The sequence below is a fragment of the Protopterus annectens genome, chromosome 3.part1, assembly GCF_019279795.1.
Source record: "Protopterus annectens isolate FY-2018-M chromosome 3.part1, PAN1.0, whole genome shotgun sequence".
Taxonomy (NCBI): Eukaryota; Metazoa; Chordata; order Ceratodontiformes; family Protopteridae; genus Protopterus; species Protopterus annectens.
In genome coordinates this window covers 1,370,741,674-1,370,760,700 of record NC_056732.1, presented here as the reverse complement: position 1 = coordinate 1,370,760,700, position 19,027 = coordinate 1,370,741,674, and positions in this window count along the sequence as shown.

The window sequence follows — 19,027 nt, the reverse complement described above, 5'->3', positions numbered from 1 at the left end:
AACAACTGCTGTACTCTCTCACCTTCTGGCGCTCCCTCGGGGGTCCACTCTCTGCACAGTAACCCTTTGTCCCAGTATACAGATTCCTCCTTTCCTTAAGAATCAGGTGCCTCCCTAGCTACCTGCCTCAGGCCTTGCAATGTAGGGTCTGAGAGCTGAGCCTGTCTCAACTCTCTCCTTGTAACCCTTCAAAGCTCTCTTCCTCAGGAAGTCTGGCGTCCTCTGACAGTGGTGCCTCACTGTCAGCCTGGGTACTACTACTCACATCTACCTTTGCAGTCACTCTGTCCAAGGGACCCTGAGTACCCCCAAACAGCTGTGGCTCGCATTCAGTCTCAATGCTATAGAGTAGCTTCCTCCCTGAAGTAACCACCTCACCAGTCCTGACTACAAGTGTGCAGTCTGTCTGGGTCTCCCCCAGGCTACCAGACCCACATGCTTGTCTTCTAGCCTGACTGTGTGTAACTGCATAAGCACATGGTACTGCCTCATCCAAATCCTTCCCTATCAAGACATCTGCAGGATGGTAGTTTGGTACCCCTGTGTCTCAAGACAACCTACTATTGGCATTTTGTCTTTCCCACTTACTGGCTCCTTCACTTTTTGTTCTCCACCTTGACTCTGTGGACATCTATATGCCACATGGCCCTACTGGTTGCATTCAAAACATTTAACCCTAGGTCCTGGACATGTACCCGGACTAGTGGCTTCCCCTGCTACTGGCAGATTCTGTTGGGGCAGTCTGTGCTGCCCACCATGGGTTCCTTTAGACCAGTGAGCAGTACTGGGGGGTCCCTTTCCTGTGCAGGGCTGCCCTGCTTGCTAGGTATAGGTCTCCCTTCTTCCCCAACTCCTCTGAAGTAGCAAATTGTCTATTAGCTAACCAGATCCTCATTTCCTCAGGCAAAGTGGTAAGGGCTTGTTCCCTCACCAAAAGGGTCTGCTAGCCCTTCAAAAGTGGTGACCTGGCATCCACTCACCCACCTATTGAAAAAGTGTCCAGTTCAGCAACATATTCACACACACTTTCAACTGCCTTGCGACTGTGCTCACGAAACTTTTTCCTATACATTTCAGGTGTTAGCTTAAACAATTCTAGCAAGTGATTTTTAACAGCAGTGTAATCAAAACATGCAACATCAGACATTTTTGACAAAACAGTTACAGCTTTACCATGGAGTAAGGGGGTCAGAAACTGTACCCAGAGCCTTTGATCAACACCATACTGTTTGCATTCCCCCTCAAACATATGAATGAAATTATCAAAATTATCCCACTCTTTAAACTGTGGATGAAATGTACTGACCTGTTGTGCTTCTGGGGTCCAGTTACTCCCTTCCCCATTACCTCCATGACTCTGGCGAAGAGTTGGCATCTCCTTCTCATGCTGCCTTTGTCTCTCCTTTTCTTCAACTTCCAGGCATAGCAGTTTCTCATTCTCCTCAGCCTGCAAACATCCCAGTTTTCCATTGTCCTTACTCTCTAGACGCTTCAGTCTCTCAATTGCTTCTATTTCCATACGTCTGGCCTCCAACTCAAGTCGCTTTAGCTCCAGATGGATTTTTAAGTCCTCTGCAGAAAGGTTGAACTGTCCATTCTCTGAAGGTATTATATCTCCACTGCCAGTCTGATTTTCCTCCTGGTTGCTGTTTTCTGATGCAACTAAATCAAGGCTGCAATCAGGTCTGCCTTAGTCAGGTTTCCATGCACCAGTCCCCTAGCCTGGCACATCTCCGCCAGCTGGCTACTTGTCAACTTTCCATACTCCTCTGCTGACATGCTATCTGCTCACCCTGACTAAGCTAGCAAAAGAAATAAAACAATTGTGATCTCAACTCTGAGTTTTCACTGTGTGGCTGTTTTAGAGTATAAAACACCTTCGGAGCTCACTGTACACAAGCTACAGGAGTTCACTCTACCCACACCACTACAAGCCAATTAGTATTTGCCAACCAATTAATATGTGATGTGGATATCCCACCACTGCCAAACAATTAATATGTGATGCCCGTGCCCTGGTCCAGCAATCAAGGAGCCTCAATCCTCACCACTAACACCAGTTAGGGGTGTCTCATATAGGAGGAAAGGATAACAAATACACACAGTAAAGTGCAATTTCCCTTAAGAGCACACAGAGATCACAGTCAGTCCAGGGCTGGTCACTCCCTTGCTCTCCAGGTCCCCAGTAAGACTCCCCACTAGCACAGCTATAGGGTCCAGATCTCAGCCTAGTGGGCAAGCTAAAACCTCCAGCACCCTCTCTGTCCAACCAGTGCTTCATGTCCCTGCCCAAGTAGCTGACACACACACACACACACACACACACACACACACATGCACACACACACACACACACACACACACACACACACACACACACACACACACACACACACACACACACACACACACACACACTTTGAGAAGAGTTTATATAACCACACAGACACTCCTGGGGAAGGTTGGCACAGGTTCTCCAGCTGTGCCCCCTTTTCCCAGACTATACGGTAGTACCCTGCCATCACCCACTAATATTTATCAGCTACTCAAATGTCCTTAAAAGGGTGTCCAATTATTACTGTGCAATATTATTATCCAATTGGTAGTATAACTAAACAGTCAAGGCTTATTAGAGTGACATGCAATGTACTCTTAGAGTTTAACTTATCTCTACACATGCAATGTACTCTTAGAGCTTAACTTATCTCTACACAAAACAGCCACAGTTGAAAGGTTTTATAATATTTAATAGTAAATAATAAAAACACAAGGCAATACTTTTTACTACACAGTGCTAGTCAAGAGTTCAGAAATCACAGAGAAATACTTAAAATAATTATGTAGTACAGTTCTTTCATCACAGAAGAACACTTCAAGTTTCTAGCTATTTCTAAGAGAAAACACAAGTCTAAGATAAACTTGTGTATAGAGCAAGACAGTGCTGATGAGTTGGATGATCAAGACAAAAATGCTTAATACTCTCTGATTCTCTCTGTTTTTAAAATCACATTTTTGGTTCACATTACATCATTCTTCACACTAACAGAAACTACATTTACATTCTTCACATCTCTTTTGTTATCTTGCAGGTAGTCAGGAAGCAGAGCAATAAAAAATACATTTGCATGTTTAAATCTAGCAATTTAACTCTTGGTTAAAATAATAGAAATAATGTCTTCATTTAGACATTTCGGCACCGTGTTTAGATCAAAGGGTCACACCATGCTTTACTTGGTCAGCTTTCTGCCAGCAGAGTGCACTGTTACATTTTTTTGCAGTTCCACATCTAACAGCAGTCTTTTCACTTTTAAAAGACAAACTTGTGGCTTATATTAATATGTACAAATGACAGAATTATCTACAAAATTCTATCTGGCCAGGCTGGCAGCCTTCACCTATCTTCACCTAATCTTCACACATACAACACTCAATACACACAAAAACACAAACACTGGTGTCTCACCAAATAAGACCCTAAGGCAAAGCACATCTAAACCAATTTTTTTAGTCATAGGTGACTCCATTGTAAGACATACAGATGTCCCACTCACTAGACTGGACAAAAAGAAGGTTACAGTCAGCTATCTATCTGGTGCCAGGATCTGTCAGTTAACATATGCACTCATGTCTCTGAACAAGTATGGTTATGACTTCATCATAGTTCATGATGGTGGTGTGAATGACTTGGGATGTACCTCATTGGACTATATGAGAAGAGACATGATTGAGCTCTATGAATATGTGTCCTGGGCAGGTATGCCCCTAGCCTAGAGCAGCATTCTACCCTCACCTAGGATGATACCACAATATTAACAAAAAAATATTAACTTCAAGAATTGGCTTAGTTTCTGGTGTCATTCTAAGGGGATCCAGCTCCTGTCAGCCTGGGATGACATGGTTGATAGACCACACTGCTTTGCCAGAGATGGTCTTCATGTGTCACTTCTAAGCTTTTGGTTACTGGCTAAGGTGGTTGCCTCCCCCATAGTGTCTTTTTAGGCAAGGCCTCAAGAACAAAATTTCCGACAAGAAAATATCACTAACAAATAAATTAAAGGTTATGCTTCTAAATGCTAGGGGTTTAAATCAGAAACTGCACTATCTGGAAGCACTCCTCTCCCTGGAGGATGTTGACTTCTGTGCAGTCAAAGAAACATGGTTCAAGGTCACAGAGAGTACTCTGGCTTTGCAAGGCTACAATGCCTTCCACACTTTCAGACAGCAAAATGAACATGTGAGAACCAAAGGAGGAGGAGTATCTATCGTCATCAAAGATAAATACACCTCTAGACAGGTTAGACAGGAAAACTCTATGGAGTTACTCCAAGTTCAACTAACTGTGGGTAAGACCTCTCTTCAAGTCATTGTTAGCCATAGACCCCCTTCAATGAACCAAGAGACCCACGCTGTTTATTTGGACCTACCTGAGTCAATCAAACTGCAACCAGACACTAGTCATTGGCAATTGATTGGGAAACTTATAGGAGCACCAACATGCTCACACAAAGGTTCCTAGATCTTGTTAACACTAATGCCCTGGAACAAATAGTATGCAACCCCACAAGGTGCTTAAATATTCTCGACCTGGTCTTCACCAACATGAGTGATCGTTGAATCACCACAAGTATAGGACCCTCACTGGTTAAATCTGATCAAAAATCAGTCACATTTGAAGTATCTATAACACCTGAACCCATCTTAGGTGATATTAGGCCAATAAATTTCACCAAAGCTAATTGTACCCTCCTAAGGGATGGCGTAAATAATTTTCAAGCTCCTGTTCCCACAGGTGACACTGACAAGTATACTAAGCTATATACAAATGCCCTTTATAAACACTTATGCAAAAGTATTGACAAAGATGTACCTGATAGAATTAAAACATGATCCTCAAGAAAAAACAAGCCTCCCTGGTGGACATCTAGCATTAATAAGTGATACAATAAAAGGGAGAAGTTGCTGTCTAACAATAAAAAAAGAGAGGGCTCAGTACTGAAAGAACACCCTCCTCTGCTTGAGCAAACCGATAAGACAACTTGTAGAATCCTCTAAGGGCAACTTTGAAAAAAAAAGAGCAACCCTAGCTAAGGATAACCATAAGGCATTCTTCATCCATATTCAAAACCTAAAAGGTAGGACCCAGATGTGTGCTGAACTAGCTGTGGATGGCATCACACACACACTGATCCTGTGAAAATAGCTAACCTATTAGCTGACAGGTTTGGCAAAAATTTCACCCATGTCCCCTCCAAACATTTCACAAAGCTTTCCCTCTACATCTCTCCTACCTTGTTTCTCCAAAGAGCAAGTCATTAATGCTGTCTCCAAGGCTAAAAACACAGCTCTATGGGACCGGATGGCTTCCCAAGTTGTGTTTTAAATGGTCTAAAACATGAGTTATCAACTCCATAATTACTCTGTTCAACCACAGCCTGACCACTGATTTTGTCCCTGCTGAATGGAAAATGGCAACTGTCACCCCCCCCTTCATAAAGGGGGTAAAGCAACAGACACTGGGAACTACAGACTAACCAGCCTAATCTGTAATGCCATGGACCAAATCATCACAAATCTTATAAATAAAGATGTAGGTGATCTCAAAACCCTTTTTCCAACATAGTTTGGTTTTGTCAAAGGCAGGTCATGTGTATTAAACCTGTGGACTTCTTTTATAATATCACCAGAACCATAGCTGAAAGCAAATCTGTGCATGCAGCCTACCTTGACTTAACCAAGGTCTTCTTTGACACAATCCCACTTTCAGGCATCATTATTGAACTGTCCCAGTTTAATATCAACCCTTATGTTGTCAGACGGGTTGCTAACTGGCTCACCAACAGATCACACTCAGTCAAAGTTGGGGACTTTACCACATCCAGCAGACCTGTCACCAGTGGGATTCCACAGGGGTCAGTGCTGGGCCCCCTATTGTTAGGAATATACTTCTCAGATGTTCAAGCCAAAACAGAGGGGCTGTGGTTGACTAAGTTTCCTGATAACTGCAAATTAGGTGCAATCATCGAATCCCCAAACAATGTCAATATACTTCAAGAAGGACTTACACAAACCAATGATTGTTGCCAAAGCCATGGACTCAAACTCAATGCAAAAAAAAAAAATGCATTATCTTCCCCTTCAGTAAAAATGATATACCTGCAGACTGTTATGTAAATAATAATACTCTAAGTAACAACTCAGTAGGGAGAGACTTGGGAACGCAAGTTGATGGTAGCCTAAACTTCGACTACAATGTGTCTACCTTGGTAAGGAAGGCATTCTACATTGCACACCTCATTAGCAAAGGCATTACTCAAGAGTGAAAGAGGTCATAATACCCCTGTGTTTGAGGGTTTACTTCATGATATTGAAAGCCGACAATATCAAAGTTGATATTGTCGGCACCACAAGATTGAAAGCGCAGAACATCTTGCAGGTAAAAGGAAATCTCCGTAGGGGGAGATTTCCGTTTACCTCAATGTAGTGCGGTCTCGGAGTTGGAATATTTAAGTGGGGGTGTGTGTTTGTTTTTTTGTTTTTTAAGCGTTATTGGATGTTTTACTGCATCGATCACTAGAGGTAAACCTCTAGTGATTCAATTTAGTAAGATTTCGATAACATGATATAGACGCGTGTTCACCCTCATCAGGCCAATAATTGAGTAAAATACTCCCTTTGATATGTACCTTACCAGGCACCCGCAGCAACTTGAGAGACCTCAGAAATTTCTAACCAAGAAAATTCGGGGTCTCCAGCACGTCATACATTGAAAGACTGAAGCCACTGTCAGTGTACTCAGTAGCATACAAACTACTTACAGGAGACTTCTGCCTGGCCTACACAGCAATCTCGGATCCAAACCTAATGGAAATGCTGCACATGTGAGTCAAATGGGACAAGGGTCACCTGTTCCAGGGACCTTAACCTGGCCTGCAACATAGATAGGACTTGCTGGTGAGACAGGTATGCCTCTCAGAGGTTGCCACTCCTCTGGAAAAGGTTACCAGTTCACATCAAGCAAAGCCCCTCTATTGCCCTGTTTAAATGTAGCCTGAATGACTGGATGGGAAACCATAAATTCTTGCCTGGGATTTCACTTATGACCCTCCTAGATATGGGCAGTCGTTGTTAATTAAGATCTCAAGTTTAGGCAAGATCCTTTATATTGGGTTTCTCTAGTATATATTGCAAAACCAACAACCTGAGAAGAACACTTATTACCTCTGTGTCTTGAGACGCTGAATCCCATTGAAATAGTAACTACAAAATAAATGAAAAATCATTGCAACAGTCAACAGTGAATGAAACTGATTTATTAAATAAAACCAACAGTTAAAACCAATGGTTAAGCGCTTTCACTTGCACCACGGTACACTTCATCAGAAGGCTGATGAAGCTTGCATGGTGCAAGTGAAAGAGCTTAACCATTGGTTTTAACTGTTGGTTTTGTTTAATAAATCAGTTTCATTCACTGTTGACCGTTGCAGTGATTTTTCATTTATTTTGTTGTTACTATTTCAACGGGGTTCAGCATCTCAAGACATGGAGGCAATAAGCGTTCTTCTCAGGTTGTTGGTTTTGCAGTTTATAGAACATTTATTTCACATTGAGTTCTAGTATTATATTGGGTATACATGGCTAGGTTTATAAAGAAATTCAGGTCAATAGCTCAGTAACCACCTATGAAACTATAATTCACCCTTCTTCAAGTTGATTTGGAGGCAAAAAGAGCTAGAAGAGCCAACAGAGAAATGACTATATTTGCCATAAAAATAAATGCTTTAAAAATGCTCAAAAAACAGCAGTGATCACTATATAAAGAAAGTACAAGTGTAGTAAATCAAGAAAATATTCTTATCTTAGCTTGGATGTCTCTGGATGCAGCTGAAGCACTTGAAAAGCACTGCAGAGTTTCTATAAGTGCATGCTAAACCTTGCAAACCTGCCTGATTTATAGCAGAGAAAAAAGTTTGAATATGGACTCCTATCCTCTAGTTAATAAATTACTATACTTTGATCTCCCTGGAGTACTTCCTAACTCAGAGTGGACAGGGGAGCATGTTCTGCCACAAGATGGATAATCATGGAATTTCTTAATGTAAAAGTACAGCAAAAGCATCTCTCAAAAGCAGATTAAGCAACAAACATTTTCCATTACACACAAAGCTATCTGAGGAAGAGCAGCTGATCTGTGATATATAGCAATAAATAGGTTTTTTGTTTGCTTAATTGTAGTAATTATTGCTTATTTTAGATATTTGTAGCAATTTTATTGTATACTGCATATTTGTACTGTATTTCATAGCTATTGGCTCACTAGTGATAAACATTTTTGTAGTGTTTCTCCCACCCACCGTCCCTATTGGCATCTTGTCTTTATACCTGCTGGCCTTGCAGTTGCCCCCCCCCCCACTCTAAATTTGATCTTGGACACTCCTCCCAGTCTAGTGTCATTAGCTCATTCTACCTAATACAGAGAGAATTTCCTTCTGTTTCTCCTTTCTCCCTTTCTTAAAATAAAAAAAAAAAAAAAAAAAAAAAAATATATATATATATATATATATATCCTTGTGTTCTGACTATGCTTCTCAAACATTTTGGAAATATAGAGTATATTTTAGTACATTTATTAAAACTGTATTTGCCTTAATAATGCTACAACTCAAATGCTCTAGGCTGCACTGCATCTGAATTCTTTTAGTGTGTTTTAGCTGCCTTTCTGTAAATATAGATTTTTCTGTATATGTAGACTAGCTACTTATTCTACTGTATTACTGCCTCTTAAGTCATTTTTCGGTTGTGCACTTGCCTTGCTTCATTTAAAAAGTTTTAAATTGCTAATTTTGTAGAGTTTTAATTGTATTTACTGTTTAGGGCTACACATTCAAGTGTGTTAGCCTTTTCTGTTTATTTAGTGTATTATTGCATTGTTTAGCCTGTTTAACCAAACAAAAAAAATACTATCTTGTTTGCTCATTTCCCGCCTCTCCTAGCTAGTATACTCCAGATCCCAGGCTTTGCTGGTTTCAGGACTTTATTTTCTGTGTTCAGAGCTATCCAGACCTTGCTGTGTTAGAGGGAAGTTCTACTGCTTACCAGTGGGAGTGGTGAGCATTGTACTGTCTGTCTGACACTAGAGGAGTGGTTTCCAGCTCTGAAATTGTAATTTTAGCCATTTTGGGCTGATTTCTATCCCTTTCAACTTTCTGGTTTAAAAACTTGTGTGTTTGCACATTTTTCACATCGTGCAGTGCCGCCAGGCTACAGTTAAACTATTCCAGGTGCTAGAAAGTCTGCTTTTCAAATTCTCCCCTAGAACTAGCTGGTTTCTCAGTAGTAGCACTAAAATCTGAACCCCTGTGACTAGCACTTGCTCTAGAACCTGCTGGAAAGCATTAGGAAGCCTTAAACTGATACAAACACTCAACTCTCCTTGTTAATAAGGAGAAATTAATTGTAGGCACTAAACAGCCTATAATTGCAAAGTACCTTGTAAAGGTAAGGGAAAACAGCTCTTGTACTTTACAAAAAAAGCACATAAACAGGCATGTCCAAAGGTCAGCTGCCGGTGATTTCTCCTGTCCACCTGGTGAATCTGGGCATACTGGGGCAATGCAGCAACTGCCTCATGTACACAGACAACCCTCTCCTCCTTCCACCCAACACTACAACCTGCGAGAGATGCATTAACATAGCCAAATTGGAAGCAAAGCTCTCTCTAGCCAAGATTGTGCTAGACAGTCTAGAGAAGGTTAACACCTGCACTACACCTCAAGCAAAACATAGCCCTTCAAAACCCACACCATCAACACCCACACATAGCAACACTAAACCCACATATGCGGAGGCCCTTAACATTAACCTGCCCAAGCAACAAAGACCTCCGTAGCTGAAACACAAACACCACTCACAACCAAAGTGACACATAGCTCACAACACCAGTGTGCCACCCAACAACAGCCCCTAAGGCAAGACAATATACCCAATACTTTAGTCAGAGGTGACTCTATAGTCAGGCACACTGATGTCCCACTCACCAGGCTATACAAGGAGAAAATTACAGTTAGCTGTCTGTCCGGTGCCAGGATCTGCCACATAATGCACAAACTCAAGTCACTCCACAACAAGTACAAATATGACCATGTCATTGTCAATGTTGGAGTGAATGATTTGAGACGTACCTCCCTGGACTACATGAAAAGAGACATGGAAGAGCTCTCGGATCATGTGGCCTAGGCAGTTATGACTCTAGCCCTGAGTAGCATCCTGCCTTCACCCAGAATGATACCACAATATAAGAACAAAATGATCAACTTCAACAATTCCCTCATAAAATCCTCCAAAGCTAGTCACGAAAATAAAATTGCCAAAAATTCCAAAGACAACCACAAGGCATTCTATAGTTATGTAAAAAATCTAAATTGCAATGCTCGGATATGCTCTGAGCTACAACAGAATGACATTAAATATACTGATCCCAAGGATATTGACAATATCCTGGCAGATCGATTTAGTGCAAACTTCACCCCCCTCTCACCCCCTAAAGGGCACATCTCAATATCAAAAGATTGCCAAATTCCGGTAATCACAGCCACACAGGTAAAAAACGCACTCTCCAAAGCTAAGAATACAGCATCCATGGAACCAGATGACATCCCGGGCTCTCTAACTACATGAACTACAAAATGAACTGGCACCTAACCTAAGTGTCATGTTTAATCATAGCCTCACCTCAGGATTCATGCCCACTGAGTGGAGCACAGCTACAGTTATCCCACTCCACAAGGGGGGATCCACCTTGGATCCTAGGAACTACCGTCCCATCAGTCTGACAAGCCTGATCTGCAAGGGCATGGAATGCATTATCATGGAATTTATAAACAAAGACATTGGCAACCTTCAAACACTAGACCCCACCCAGTTTGGGTTTGTGAAGGGCCGATCTTGTCTCCTGAACCTGATTGACTTCTTCGAATCAGTCTCCAGAGCTGTGGATGAGGGTAAGGTGGTCCACACAGCCTATATGGACCTTGCCAAGGCCTTTGACACCATCCCCCACTCTGGAATCATAGATAAACTTACTAAGCTGGGCATAAATCCCTACATCACTCGATGGGTTGCCAACTGGCTTACTGTCAGAACCCAGACTGTAAAAGTAGCCAACTCCAAATCCAGCTCCAGATAAGTGACAAGTGGAGTACCTCAGGGTTCAGTCCTGGGACTTCTCTTGTTTGGCATCTACTTCTCTGAAGTACAGGCCAACACTAAGGGACTCTGGCTAGCAAAGTTCACAGATGACTGCAAACTGGGAGCCATTATTGAATCCCCAAATGATGTGGATATTCTACAAAAGGGCCTTACAGAAACAGATGCTTGGTGCCAGAGCCATGGGCACAAGCTTAATGCCAACAAATGTATAGTTATCCCTTTGGGAAAAAACATGTACCCATGAATTACCACATAGGTGGCAGTACACTAAACACCGAAAGTGTGATGAGAGACTTAGGGACACAGGTGGACAGTGGTCTCACCTTCGATAACCACATTGCCACAACAGTCAGTAAATCCTTCTATGTGCACACCTCATCACTAAGGGCTTTTCATCCAGAAAAAAGGAAGTCATTGTCCCACTGTACTCATCCCTCATTAGACCCATTATAGAGTACAATGCCCTGTTTGGTATGTACCTCACAAGACGTCTGCAACAGCTGGAAAGACAGCAGAAATACCTCACTAAAAGAATCACAGGCCTAACGCATATGCCCTATACTGACCATCTAAAAAAACTCCACCTATACTCTGTCACATATCATCTACTCAGAGGTGATCTCTGTTTAACATACAAGGCCATGTCAAACCCTGAGCTGTTGGACATGCTCCACTTAAAGAAATCCCAGTCCCTCAGAGCCACACACTCCAGGGATATAAATCTTGTCATCACAATGAACAAAACATGCTGGAGAGATAGGTTCCTGACCCAGAGACTCCCCATACTCTGGAATAGACTGCCCATACATGTCAAGCAGAGCGCCTCCTTGGTGCTCCTCAAAGGGAACCTTGATGATTGGATGGGAGATAGGAAATTCACCCTGGTGATCACGTCAGTAGCCCTGCTAGACAGGGGTTCAGGGAAGTAAATATTGTGGGAAGAAATATCCAGGGAATTGTTATGGCTAGGCTTGTATAGGCCTTAGGGCCAATAGCCTAGTACCAACCTATGAACCTATGAAGTAAGTCTCTTGCTCTTTTAAAATTAGTGGCTGTCCACTTGGACAGCTAAAGCTTAGTTACCCCCCTCCCCCCATAGCTAACTTCTTAGAGCACATTGCAACTGTTAGGATATTCACCAATTTTCCATCTTACTTTTAAAATCTGCAGCATCTACTCCAAGACCACTAATTATTGGAGATCCCACATTCTGCCTCTCAGTAGTCATCTTGGGACTAGTGCTTCCATTTTGTTTCTGTTGAGAGAAGGAGCACATGGACATTATTTCCTGGAGCCTACTGATCACCAGAAAGCCTAATAACTGCTTCATAGGTGCCAACTTTGAATTTGTGTTCATATTTTGCTCCTGGTGAGAGAAGAAGCAGAGTGCATTGATTCCTGACTATTTCTGGTTGGGCAGTGAGTGTCTGTGCATGACATTCCTGATTGATCTGGTTGCTATTCAAGGCACCTACCAGGAAAAAGCTGCAACAAACTTACAGACCCTTGCATCCTCTGTGACAAGACTGTGGATCACCAAACAGGCTGTCAATCATCTTGGGATTGATGCTAATGTTTTGTGTTTGGTGAGAGAAGAAGCAAAAGAGCATTGTATCCCAGCAGAGTGAAGCTGCGGTGAAACCAGCACTTGTAGTAGCCAGACAGGAGCCATTCATGTGACTTATCTCTTTTCATCATTCTTGACAAGCTAAAGCTTTTCAGTAAGTACTGCTTCAGTTGTCCATAAGTCATCAGGGTCTACTTATTAGTTTCCCCTCAAGTGTTTGGCAGTGCCCTGTATAGATACAGACACCTTTAGTAATATTTTTCCTGTAAAAGCACTATTGAAATTTCACCAATACCTAGATGCACACAGAACTGGTTTGTAGTGACAAGCACTGCCCCAGAGTTGCAAACTGGATACTCCTGACATTGCTTTATATTTTCAGTCTAAGTGTCTAATCAATAAAAAAGGGTCTGTTGCCATGGGTATGAACTTTCCCACTATCTCTGTTACCAGCTTGGTGGATATGGGCATCATGAGGCATTGCATAAATTGCCTGATGCTTACTGATAACCAGTTAATTCTCCAACAAACTGATATGGCATGTGACAGATTTTTTTTAGACAATGTCACTGGATGCAACACTCTCACATAAAAGCACTCCTAATGAAATAAGGTTGTCAGTAGTACACACACTGCACCCATCAAGCACAGTTCAAGTAGACCCACAGACTCACATATGCTGAGCACTTAAATGTTGTTGTTGTGTCTTTCGGCTTTTCCCGGTTAGGGGTTGCCACAGCAAAACTCTGGTCCGCTAATGATTGGCAGTTGATTTTTACGTACCGAGTTGCCAGCTCTGACGCACAACCTTCAACGAAGGTACGCCCATTCACGCATGTCTCCATGCAGAAGACGCTCTTACTGAGAATCGAACTGGACAGCGTCTTACTGTGAGGCGACAACGCTAAAGCAGCACCACCACCGCAGTTTCTAAACCCCAGATGTGCTCTTTCAAAACAACACCCACATTAACACATACAGCCACATGTCATGGAGTTTCTACTTCTAAGCCCATAAGGCAAACCACCACACAATCCAAAATTTTGGTCATTGGAGACTCCATTGTGAGACACACTGATGTCCCCTTCACCAGGCTGAGTAAGGAGAACGTCACGGTCAGTTTCCTATCAGGGGATAGGATCTGCCACATTATGCACATACTCAGGTCATTTGACCATAAGTACCAGTATGACTACTTCATAGTCCATGTTGTTGTAAATGACCTGAGACATACCTCCCTAGACTATATGAACAGGCACATGATGGAGCTCTTGGAATATGTGTCCCAGGCTGGTGTGAGCCTAGCATCGCGCAGCATTCTACCTTCTCCAAGGATGATGCCACGAAATGAACAAAAGATTACTGACTTTAATAATTGGCTGAATTTCTGGTGTCATTCTAAGAGAGTGTGCAATGTTTGTCAGCATGCATGGAAGGAGATGGTCAACAGACTATGCTGCTTTGCCAAGGATGGTCTGCACCTCTCCCCTCTAGGTTTTTGAATATTAGCTAAAACATTGTCTTCCCCCATAGTGCTTTTTTTAGGCAGTGCCAAACTGAAAGTACTTCCAACATTGTGAATCAAAACCAAGAAAATCTAAAGGTATTACTGCTCATTGCTAGGAGTCTAAGCAAAAGACTCCACTCCCTTGAAGCTCTGTTCACCCTATTCACCCTAGAGAATGCTGACATTTGCATAGTCACTTAGACATAGTTTAAAGCTGTGGAGTGCACACCAACAGTGCAAGGTTATAATGCCTTCCACACATTTAGTCTAGTTACTACACAGATAGGGACCAAAGGTGGAGGTGTCTCGATTTACATCAAAAATAAATATACCTCAAGGCTGGTCAAACATGACAATGCACATGATCTTCTCCATGTTCAAATCACCATAAGCAAAATCTAATATCACTTCCTTATAAGCTATAGGTCCCCATCTATGGCCCAGGAAACCCATATCATGTATTTAAATTTATTGGAAACACTCATCATCCAACCCAATACTATATTCATGGCTGACTTTAATTACCCCACTTTGAACTGGGAATCCTATATGACACCAAACATACAGACACAGAGATTCCTGGATTTTGTAAACACAAACTCCCTGGACCAGATTGTTAATACACCAACAAGGGGGTGCAAACATACTGAATCTGGTCCTCACTATTACAGGAGGGCGCTGCACACCCCCTAGTGTAATGCCTTCTTTGGTAAGGTCAGACCACAAAATGGTCTCCTTTGAAGAAAGAATAAAATCATCAAGTCCTGCTTACCCTAAATATTCATGAACTACTCTAAGCCTAACTTCCTGCTATTATGTGATGATCTAGCAAACCTTCAAGCCCCATAAACTATGAGAACACTGCTGCCTATGCAGAACTGTTCACAGAAACCCTATACAAGCATGTTAATAGCTGCATATATTCAACTGCACCCACCAGGAAAAAGTACAGAACTAGCTCAAAAATAAGCCACCCTGGTGGAATCACAAAATCAATAGGCTGTATAACAGAAGAATGAAAACCATGGCAAAACTTAGGAGATACAGCACCCAGCAGTATGAAAGCACTCCCATCAAACTAAACAAACAACTCGGAAGACAAATAAAGTCTACCAAAGCCAAATTTGAGGTACATTTGGCCTCCCTGGCCAAGGACAACCACAAGGCATTTTTTAGCTATGTCCGCAATGTCAAAGACAATACAAAATTGTGTCCAGAACTCATGGTAAATAGAGCCATCTATATTGAGCCAGAAGATATAGCAAACCTACTGGCTGACATATTCAGCTTCAACTTTACCCCTCTCTTTCTCTCAACCTTTCCTCAAGAAATACCACCAAATATAACTCCCCCTGCTATCACTATGAACAGGTCCTCAGTGCTCTCTCTAAGGCCAAGAACACTGCATCAATGAGCCCAGACAATATCCCAGGATGCCTTCTAAATAGCCTGAAACATGACCTATTAGGACCTCTGGAATCACTACTTAACTGTAGCCTCCAAACAAGCTTTGTGCCTCATGAATGGAAAACAACAACAGTCATACCTCTGCACAAAGGTGGGCTATCTACTACCTTAGCATCTGTGCACATTTTCAGACCTAACTATCTAAGTCTCAGTAGTCTCATATGTAAAGCCATGGAAATAATTATCATGGAAATTATTAATAATGACATGTAAACCTTCAGACAATGGATCCAACCCAGTTTGCTTTTGTCAAGGGCAGGTCATGCCTACTTACCCTAGTTGATTTCTTTGAGAAGGTCACCAAAGCAATGGATAAGTGCAAAGTGATTCACACTACCTACCTTGACCTGGGCAAGGCATTTGACAAAATACCCAACTTGGACATTATTGACAAACTCAAGGTTAGGTACAATCCCTTATGTCACCTGGCGGATAGCAAACTGGCTCACAGACAGGACCCAGCAAGTTAGAATTGGGGAGGCCACCTCTACAAAAAAGCTAGTCACAGGCTGAGTGCCTCTGGGATTGGTCCTGGGACCACTCCTTTTTGGCATTTACTTCTCTGAAGTCAAGGCCAATGCCAATGGCCTCTGGCTGACTAAATTTGAAGTTGGTTGCAAATTAGGAGGTGTCATTGAATCCCGCACTAACACAAATGTTCACCAGGAAGGACTGAAACAGCCAATGACTCAAAAACAAAACTGGACTCAGGCAAAAGTCAAAATGAATAGAAACAGAAACTGAAACAGACAAACAACTGGTGCCATGGACTAAAATTAAATGCCAAGAAGTACATAATAGTATCTTTCAGGAAGTCATACACTCCTGGTAACTATCATATTGACAGCACACCCCTTAGAGTTGACCCAGTAGTCAGGGACTGGGGAAGACATATAGACAGTAATCTAGTCTTTAACCATCATGTCTCTACAGTAGTGAGGAAATCATTCTATGTTGCGCAACTTATGAACAAAGGTATAGCATCTAGGTTCAAGAAAGTCATTATTCCACTGTATTTGGTATTCATTAGACCTGACATTGAGTACAATGTCCCCTTTGGTATGTACCTAATCGGACCTATCAACAACTGGAAAGTCTACAGAGGTTCTTTACTAAAATAATACAGAGCCTATGGAACATGTCCTATGCAGACCACCTCAAGGCCCTATACCTGTATTCTGTGTCCTACAGGCTTTTGAGGGGAGATCTATGCCTGGCATACAAAACATTGTCAGATCCCACTCTGATGGACCTTCTGCATATTCGCAAAATAAATAGAACCAGAATGACCTGTTCTAAAGACTTAAACCTTGGCTGTGATATAACTAGGAACTGCTGGAGAGACAGGTATCTATCCCAGAGACCATCTCCATATCTGAAACAAGCTTCCCATCCACGTGAAGCAGAGTTCCTCCCTAACCCAAGTGTAACTTGGACAATTGGATGAGGAACAGGAAATTCATTCTTGGTTTGGCATCTACGTCTCTAATGGACACAGGCAGCCTGTAAATGGTTCCTCTCCCAGGCCCCTGCTTGTAAATGTTTCATCTCCCAAGCCCCTGCTTACACTTATCAAGAGTATCAGAACTTGTCAGATATGGGATGCATGGCTAGGCTTAAAAAGGTCATTATGGTCGCTAACCTAGTAAACACCTATGAACCTACAAAGCAAGTACAAATACAAGTGCAATAATTCAAGAAAATATGCTTCTCTTAGCTTGGATCTCTGAATGCAGTTCAAGCGCTTGAAAAAGTATTGCAGAATTCTCTATAAGGGAACAATTAGCAGTCAAATACTTGGACAGATATTGAATTTTACACAGAAGCAGAAAACATTCCTTTAAAAGAATAGATTGTAAGAAAGAAAAACTTACATTTCAAAGTACTCTTTTTACTGTCTGTTCTCCTTAAAAAAAAGTTGCAGAATACTGTCGCCAGTATCTGAATTTCTAGACAGAGACAACATTGCAGAGAGCTCCTAAATCACGGGCAGCATGTAGCACTCCTCTCCTCTTCTCCTCTCTTCTCTTCTCTTCTCTTCTCTTCTCTTCTCTTCTCTTCTCTTCTCTCCTCTCCTCTCCTCTTCTCTCCTCTCCTCTCCTCTCCTCTCCTCTCCTCTCCTCTCCTCTCCTCTCCTCTCCTCTCCTCTCCTCTCCTCTTCTCTTCTCTTCTCTTCTCTTCTCTCCTCTCCTCTTCTCTTCTCTTATCTTCTCTTCTCTTCTCTTCTCTTCTCTTCTCTTCTCTTCTCTTCTCTCATCTTCTTCTCTCCTCTCCTCTCCTCTCCTCTTCTCTTCTCTTCTCTTCTATTCTCTTCTCTTCTCTTCTCTTCTCTTCTCTTATCTTCTCTCTCAGACATATAGAACAGAGACTTATTTTTACACATTAATGAGTATATTTACATACTCTTGTTCAGCAATCTTTTGAAGAATCTTCTAATTGCCTTTTTATGGCCCTGCATTGTTTTTTTTTTCCGGGGAACAGCAATAGCTTTTGTAATTAAATTTTCATAACCTATATATAACCACAATAATTCCCAGCAGAGGAAGTTATAACTTTACATCTTCAGTTACAAATTCTTAATGGTTTCTTTCTTTAGAATTTATCTAAAAGGTTAGATTTTCATATATAGATTCCTATTACACAAAAACACACATATTGCATATTAAATTACATGTTTATAATTTACCTGTTACAGGTTTTACCAGGCTTAAGTGCAGCTCACAAATCTGTTACATTCTGATTCAAAAAATAATAGCAAATTTATATCTATATAAATCTTCAAGTATTACTTTTGAAATGGTATAAACACATGCCACATACTAAGGCCCAGATATGTCTTAGTATGAGGTGTGCATCTGGTCCTGTTTTTATATCATCAAACTGACAAGCATACTCATCACAGAAGTATAGGTAACTCTCCTCTTATGATAAGAATGTTCATACGCTCTGCAAACTGACACCAATTTCCTGCCAAGTATGGTCGTCTTTTTCAACAAATCCCAAGCTAGCGAAAAAATTCCAATGGAGAGAGTAGAACTCCTTCTCCCAAAAGGCCCAGGCTAGAATTAATTTCCAAGTTTCAAAAAACCAAATAATCACCGTGGTATCCCCGAAGTCTCAAACAACCCTCTAAACAAGTATAGCGGGTCCAAAAACAAAACAGTGTAAGAAACTTCTCTGTGTGGAACATTTTCAATCCATATATATCTAGCTAATCACTGTATATTAATCAAATCAGATAATGGTAGTAGAAGTAACAAAATTAAAGTCACCCTAAGTAA